Consider the following 8,923-nt stretch of genomic DNA (forward strand, 5'->3'; position numbering starts at 1 on the left):
ATCACGTGTCCCTCTCACTCACAAACACAGTTATATGTCAGGTCATTCAGAGAGTGACCTACACGCAGGCATGCACACGTACAAATACACTAAACCGCTTTATGTGGGAAACATCAAAGGAGGAAGTCTAATAAAAAAAGATATTCAGTACCCAAAATTAGGATTGGCATAATTGAACAATTTGGAGGCCAGAGCTTATTTTGGGGTCAATTATTCAAATTCTTTACGTTTGCACAGTTCCTGTGTTAGTGCCTCTAAGCTTATCTAATGGACTCACTGAGCCTCATCAAACTCCCCATTTGTACTGAAAAAAAAAAGTTTTCACTTTCCAGCCAACACTCATCATGACTGTATGGTGACATTTAGTCATAGGATTGGCAGACTGTCCCTTTATGTCCCAGGGCGGCCTGTTTAACTCATTTGTTAAAACTGCTCTAATCTATTGCAGCAATTTGTATCTATTCAAAAGCATTAAAAGGTCTGTAAAACACCTAAGTTAGAGTATTTTTTTCAATTATTTATCCAAAGCGTATTAAGTAAGGATGGCCAGATAAAGGTATTATGATATGCAACATGTTCTCTTTGCTGTAAGTCAGCAGTCCATGTTCTAATCTTCCTAAAGTTTATGTCATTAAAAACAAAGAGTTAAAGCTACAAACCTGGAGAGAAAAAAAACAAGTTTTCCGTAAGTTTTGTGCACGCATGATTTACTTCACCCAATTACAGATGCAAGTCTTTTTTCTACCAGCTTTGTATATCGTGAGTCTGAAACTTTTGACAAGTCTGCTGCGTTACCTCAAGCTGAACCAGCCTTTAAATTCTGAACCATTTCAGCGCAGCTCTTGCCGTCTTTTAGGGCTTATACTTTTGGAAGGTGAAGTTCCACCTCAGTCTCAAGTCTTTTACAGCCTCTAGCAAGTTTTCTTTTGTTACCCTATATTTATCTCCATTCACTTCCCCGAAGAAAGTCTCACCAGCTTCCTTATCCCTGCTGAAGAAACGCTTCCCCACAGCATAATGCTGCCACCACCATCTTTCAATGCAAAGATGGTGTATTGAGGGTGATGTTGGAGTGTTAAGTTTTCCACCGTGTTTTACTTGTAGGTCAAAATGTTCAATTTTAGGCTTATCAGACTAGAGCCACTTCTTCCAGATGTCTAAAGACTTTCATGAAGGCCAGATTTGCGGAGGGTGCGACTAATAGCTGCCCCTTCAGCAGATTCTTTCTGCATCCTTTGTAGCTGCTTCCTTAATCCAGCTAACCTCTGTTGGAGTAGCATGTGAAGACTATCCTGAGGAAACTCCAGTTGAGACACATATACAAATACTTTAGACAAAAAAAAAATTGGGACGTCCCTACCTTCAGGTGTATCGCATCATTTCTGTTTTCCTCCTTATAATCCCTTTCTTTCCTTACCCTTTTTCTCTTTTATCTTGCCTTAGTTAAAATGTCTTTTAATGAACAGTATTTGTTGTTTTCTCTTGAAAACAACATTTTACCTCCCACATCAAAGACAGCACAGACTATCCATAGCCATCGCTACATTCATACCCTGTACACAGTTATTGCCCAGTGAGCTCCTGGGACCCATGTGCAACAGTGCACACACGTTATTGCTATATGGGTCAGTTCTTATTAGCGCTGTATCATTAAAATGAATAATTGTTCAATTATGTTGACTTTAATTAGAAATGAAGGACCATCTAACTGATTTACTCTTGTATTGTATCAATCAAGCATGCTTTAATAATTACAAATGGAACCTTGTTATAAGGATACTGATTAAGGGAGTAAAGCGCATCACGAGCAACATTCCCAAATGGAGGCAACATTATTTAGTGAATGTTCAGCCGCCAGAATTTGTAGACAGTTGGGCTTTAATGCATCAAGGTTCAATGAGTTGGGTTAAGAGAACAATAGATGAGTAGCTGCATGTTTTACTGCAAACCAGGAGATAAAAACGTGAGTATGGGATGAAAGTCTCAAAAAGCGAAAACCTATGAAAACCCTCGCACACATACACACACGTAGCCGGACATCCAAACAAATGCTGCCGTGGTTCACCTTGCTGCTGCACTGCGGGCGCATTTCTCACATTGTTCCACACCATTAAAACGAGTAACATTTGTCAAACCCATGAAGTCTCAAAAACACAAACGGCTTCTGACATTTTTTTTTTTCTCATGTTTTCAGGCAATTTCCTTTGTGTGAAGTGGTGTATATAAATGGTGATACTTTCTGATCTGTGCGCTTCAGCACAATCCAAAGCAAGTCAGCATGCCGGGATCAGCAAGGAGACCTCTGGGTACCGCGGCGGCGTTCGCAGGGTTCTGCTCAAACCCTGAATTGACTGCTTGGGAAAAAGCCACAAACCACACGAGCCTCAGACCAAGGCTTCGCAAACAAACACGTAAACACTACACTGCTGATTAGGGTTAAGCGGGAAACCAATCCCGAAGCCACCAAAAAATGAAAAAAGAACTTAATCACATACTCCTAAATCATCTCTGAAATTTTTATAGTGTTTGCTAAAGTGTTGTTACACTTTGAACTTTTTAGCATTGACTTCCATTACAATCTCATACTTCAGTATTTAGTTGTTTTTTTTTTGTTGTTTTTATTTTGCTTGTACACGCCAGACCAGCACAAACTAGTGCATCATTCCTGCCAAATATACATTAAAGTTAGTGGTTGTAAGGTGACAAATTGTGAAAAGGTGCCATTGGTGACACTTTTCTAAGGCACTCCATTTTGATCGTGTGCCAACTACAATGTGGATTAAGGAGGCGAGGCAAGAGAAATCGGAATAAATCAAACAAGCATGAGATCACTTCATGTTATCAAAACAATCTGGCTGTGGCTAATTGGCAAGGAAATGACAAAACGATCTGCTAATCTGGCAGGCGTGAGCAGCCAAGACTGAGCTGCAGCTGTTACAGCAAACACAACATTAAAACATGGCTTTAGGTTTATGTAAGAATCGGGTCGAGAGACAGGAAAATGGAGAAGAGGACAGCTGTAGCTGGAAGAGAGTCTTGGGGGGGGGGGCACCGTAGTGACCATGAGCGCTCATTACAGCAGGCGTCTGAATGGTTTCTGCCAGCTAATTACCCAAAGCATTTGTCTTCATCCTTGAGTTGCAAAAAAAGGTTGGTTGCTGAAAGAGGTGTGAGCAAGCCCACTTCAATTACCTAAATCACACAGGAGCTACTTTTAAACAATGCAGCAGGTTTGCCTGAATCAGCCATAATGAACGGTAGCTGTTTGGGGGTGGGAAGAAGCTGGCAGCAGCGATGAATGTGTGCCTTTGACTGTAGCAAGAGATTAAAGATTTGAAATCGCCAGACATTTCATTCCTTAATAGGAGACCAACAATAACACAAGAACTGTATTATGGAGCTTCTCCATCTTCTCGAAACAAGCAGAGAAGAAGAAAAAAAAAGAAAAAAAATTAGAAAGCTTTTTCCCCAATAATGGAATAAAGAAAAATGACAACAGAAAAAAAAGCCTTTGTTTCTTATTACTGTGGTTCTAAGTGGAACTTAGAAGCTAACTTATTGATTTGCTTCACTAAAAGGATCTGTTTGGGAACATTTATGCCCATGAGCCTCAGCCTTTGTTTGAAGAGACAGTTCAAATCTCCGTTTGGAAAGTTGTTTAAAGAACAACAAAGGACAGAAAATCGGGGAAAAGATGTGGAAGAAACCCCCAGAAAGGCACAGAGTGACCTTAAAGAGAATCAAAAACAACTGTCAAAAGATAAAAACTAGCGAAAAGATTAGTTCTTGACATGTGCCTGAAAGTCCTTTAATCCTGTTAGGATTGTTGTAGAGTCCATGATGGCACAGTGCCTTTCAAAAGCATTAACAATAATTGAGCTTTTAATAACAATGTGACATTTTATCTGATAGTAATTGTAAATCGGAATGAACTTAAAAAAAATTCTAAAAATGGTTCACAAATAGAAAATGAAAAAGTGCTGTGCCATTATTTTATTTCTATTTTATTCTTATTCCTCTAAACAAAATCCAGTGTAACTGGCTACCATCAGAAGTCACATCATTAGTGGTCACCAGTGTGGGATTTCAGAACTAGGTTAAAGAACATTAGTAAAAAAAAAAAAAAAAAAAACAGCATCAAGATGAACAAGGAACACAGCAGAGATGTCAAGTATAGAGATGTGGACAGGTGTTTAAAGCAGGTTTGGCTCATAAATCAATATTACAAGCTTTGAACATCTCCCAAAGCCCCATTTAACCATTAATCATAGTATGAGTAGAATATGACACAACTACAAATTTTAAGTTAGGTTACCCGAGGAAAGGATAAATTATAAAAGCGGCCAAGAGTGCCATGGTGACTCGGGAGGAGCTGCAGAGATCCACAACTCAAATGGGAGACAGAACATTTATTAGGTCAGGTCAGGAGAACTATTAGCTATGAGCTCTACACATCTGTCCATGGAAGACTGGAAAGACTGTATAAAGGAAAAGGCATCAAAAAGTCATGATTGTAGTTTGCCACAAGCTGTAGGAGACACAGGAAACTTGTGAAAGAAATATCTTGGCCTGCGTGCACAACATGTGATTCTGATCAAATCACCCCCACAGTTAAAACATGGCAGTGGCAGCAGCGTGCTGTGGGAAGGCTTTTCTTCAGCAGGGACAGAGAAGCTGGTCGCTGTTGATGGGGAGGTGGATGGGGTTAAATACAAGACGATCCTGAAAGGAAACTTGTTAAAGGCTTAAAGTTTTGTTGTTGAACGAACAACATGGAGCAGATAAACAACAACTAAGAAGACGTGAAACATAGAAACGAGTTATAGAAAGACCTCTGAGAGAATCCAGAGCAACTGTCTGAGGATAAAAACTGATTATTAAATTAGTTGTTGGCTTCATCTTGAGGTCGTAGAGTTACAGAAGTCCGAGCAGTACTTCAGGGACCCAGAAATGCCTTCATGGCTGCACTTGCAGCCCCGTTGGAAAGTTATAGAGGTCCCTCACTGCTATACATTGATATTTTCATCCATCACGTCTGGGTGGAATAAATCCTCTGATTCACAGGGATTTCACTGGGATCTTTGTGGGATTCGGTCCATTACGTTGGGCTTTGTTTCATTTTTTACAGCTTATGTTTAGAGGTTTTTATTACGGCAGATGTCGACACCTTATTTATAGGTTCCCTGAAAGGCCAGGGTTGAGATAGCAGCTAGAAAGGGTCGATACAAACAGGAATCTATAAATTAAAGCCTAACAATGAGAATGAACTTATCCAGAGGAAAATCTCCCACGGTGAGCTGTGTGGTAATGGGAGCTGTGAAAAAAAGTCCAGAATAAACTGTCAGCACTTTGTCTTGGTGTATATGTGTAAAAATGGTTTATAATAGTCCCAAAGCACATTTTTTTATGTCCACTGCCTGCCTGAGGAACATTATCACAACCTGTTGAAAGATTCTATTTAATTAAACTAAAACCTGGGGATCAAGCTTTTTTTAGTGCATATCAGGTTAGAAATAACGAATGCTGTCATTTCGACCTTGGTGAACACCAAACGTGTGCAGATCCCCTCCGCAGGTGAGTGGGATTTGTAATGTGGTTCTACTGAAATCTAGACACAGCTGGAATAAAAGACATCCACGGACACGATACATGCCTCCTTTTCTGCTCTTATTTAAATCTTAGTTTTCTGGTCTGTTGTGTCTATGTTGTCCATTAGCTTCATTCCTTACTCAGTTTAAATCAATCCTGATACAATGCAGTTCTTTAGAGGTTAACAAGCCTTAGAAATAAAATAAAAATAAAATAAGTTGTTTATTTATGAAGTGAAATCACCTTGCCAGGACTAGCAGCATGAAGCAACCAGTTCCTTCTGGATAACTTTCTAAATACATATAACAGTTCAAAGGTAAGTTAAAGTTATGTAGTTAATCACTACATTAAGAATGTTTGGGAGTTTTTTAGGTGGAAAAGACTTGCACAAAGTAGGGTCAACGGTCATCAGAGAGATTCAACTAAATGCCCGGGAGTCTTTTCAGAGGAGCTACTTTCTTCCATTTGCAGAAGTAGCAGGACCAGAATAAAAAAAAACCAAAAAGACATCCCTCTTTCCTACGACACGCCACAGTTCGTTCTGGGGGATCGCGAGACATGAGATATGCGGACCCCAGAATAACTTCTCAATTATCCGGATCAGAAGCCTTAACCACTTCAATCTACTCTTTCAGTGGAGAGGAATGGTTCTACTCTTATCTCCCCTGGATGGCAAAGCTCCTCCTTCCCATTTCTAGTTCGGCAGCCTTGTAGAGAAAGCTAATATCTTGTCTTCAAGATCTCAGTCATTTGGTCAAGACCCATCGCTTGAGACAATAGGCGAGGGTCCGTCAGAACATACACAGACTGGTAAATCAAGAGGCTATGCTTTTCCCTTGACAGATCTGAGCAGTGCCCTTATTACTGCAGATGATGCCCAAATCCATCTATTCTTCTACCAGTCCACCCCACCATCCCTTGTGAACAAGTGGCGGTGGTACGTAAACTCTTCTGCTTGACACAACTGCTTAATTCTTTAAATCTCACAGTATCCAGACGAGGTACTGAAAGCTGATGCGCCTTGAGGGACCAGCAGATGGGGGGTGTGGGGGGGGTTAAATGTTGCTGTCTGGAAGGTTGCAACTAAGACTCTTTCCTTATAAAAGTGAGTCGACTGTGAGCTTTTCTGGTTAAATTAGCCTTAGCTCACCTGCAAGTTAGGTTAATGTTGGATTACATTCAAAATGTACAAACAAAGCTGTTATTTACTTGATTTTCTTTACATTATCATCATGATGCTTGGGAGTTTTGGTTTTGTTGTTATTTTTGGATGCTATCTTTTTTAGTTATTTCTCCTTTAATTTTACCATTTATTTGCAGATGTAATTAAAGGTTAGTCGTCTCTGTTTCTTGTTAGATTTCCGTCTCTCCCTCATTCTCCCCTTTTAGTCTGTAGGGATTTAGTTAGGGGATTACTGCTAGTTCTTTCAGTATCCTGTTTCTGTTAGACTTCCTCTCTCCCTCCCTGCCTCGTCATTTTCCTTCAGCTCTCCCCTTTCATGCCTTTCACCCGTCGCTTGTCTAGTTGATTACTTTCACCTGTCTTCCCGATTCCCTCCTCCTCTATTTAAACTGTCCCTGTTCCTCTCCTTTGTTGTCAGATCTTCCGTTACGCTACTTCGGTTCCCTGTTTGTCGTCATTGTAAGTTACTTGATTTTCATTACATTTTAATATCATCACGACAGATGATGGCTCCTGCTTCCACTTCGGTCCAGCCAGCCCGTCATAAAACCCGACATTTATCTGGAACAGTAAAGATCTAGGATCTAAACAAAAAGAAAGTTTGACTACTCCAAAAACTTCTTCCATGTGCTAACACATGAGCATGAGGCCTGATTTTATAAAAAAAAATAAACAACAATATTGCTGCAACCCCTAAAGTAACAGCCCGGCTCATAATGTTCCCTTTAGATAACCTTGATCCATTCAGCCCTTAATTCTGTGGTCGGTTGTCCGTCTCCTGAACGGTACAGTCTGTGACCAAGCCAAGGATTATTTTCAAACATTTTTAGTGAGAGACTTTTCACTTTTTACTACGACCAAACAAACGTATGTGCATATCAAGCATACAGTAAATGTTTAAGGACTCTATACATCTATAATCATGAAGTTGTTATCTGACTGCTCTTAGCTCGGCTGAAAGTCAGAAAACAATATAACTAACCCAACGTTGTCCTCTGTCAGTATAACAGGAAGTAAAATCTGGGGGGGTGAGGGGGGGGGGGGGGTTTGCTTTTATCCATTGATTTAGTCAACATCAATAGTGCAACAAACTAACCTCCAGCAGGAACTTCTCCGCCTCAGAGGCTCTCCCAGCAGCAACACACTGGAAAGTGGCGTTCTGGCCAGCATTGACCTCCTCATCGCCCAGCCTGGAGAAATGTGGGGCCTTATCTGAGGAGGCACAAAGAGAGGGGACCAATTTAACATACACACAACATTGGTGTAAAATTAAAAACAAATCCAATAAACAGGATTTTCTTTGTTTAGTTTTTTTAGATGCATAAAGAGGCCATTTTAGGGTAGTCTGATTTACTGATGTAATAAAGACATAGACCAGGGAGAAAAAAGGACACCTTCACATTTCCTTATAATAACAGGTTAAGTATTAGATTTAATCAAATTTAATAAATTGCCACAATTTAGTTTCTTTTAGTTTTCTTCTCCAACATGATTCTTTTTTAAAAAATATTCTTATTTTCTTTATCTTAAGTGTAGAAAGAACAAGCAAAATGTAACTCTTTGATTCTTTAATTATCATGATGAGAAGCAGTTGATCTACCAAATTGTCTTAGTAAAATTTACAACAAATGAAGGAAAATAAAAGTATAATGAAAAAGGACTTTTCTACCAGATCATTAAGATAAAACGCAACATAGACAGATATGTGTATTCTAGCAGGAGGCACACACAAAAAAAAAAGACAAACAAGACCGGGGCAATTTATTAAATATGACATCAAAAAGGCTTTTCATCAGCCAATCAAAAGTTTTAGAGCATTAGTAAGAAAAACAGAACATAAACTGTCTAAAAAAAGAAGTCAGTTGTGAATAGCCCCAGCTTTGGAGTTGATAACTCAAAATGAGCTTTAAAAAGTTTGTGATTATGTATGTGAGTGTTTCCAGAAAGCTTCATAACAGGCTAGCTATGTTCTAGAAGTGATGACTGTTTTGCTCCTAGCTATTTATCCTCACAGTTTTTTTGTGACATATAATTCAGGAGAGCATGTAGGATGGACCAAAGGACTGTTCTCCTGGATAAAGTGTTCGGTCCGGCGTTTACTACAGCACTGACCACAAAAGACTCAGTTAGCACAGCGCCGACAATGGCCTT

Source organism: Fundulus heteroclitus, chromosome 3 (genome assembly GCF_011125445.2).
Source record: "Fundulus heteroclitus isolate FHET01 chromosome 3, MU-UCD_Fhet_4.1, whole genome shotgun sequence".
NCBI lineage: Eukaryota > Metazoa > Chordata > Actinopteri > Cyprinodontiformes > Fundulidae > Fundulus > Fundulus heteroclitus.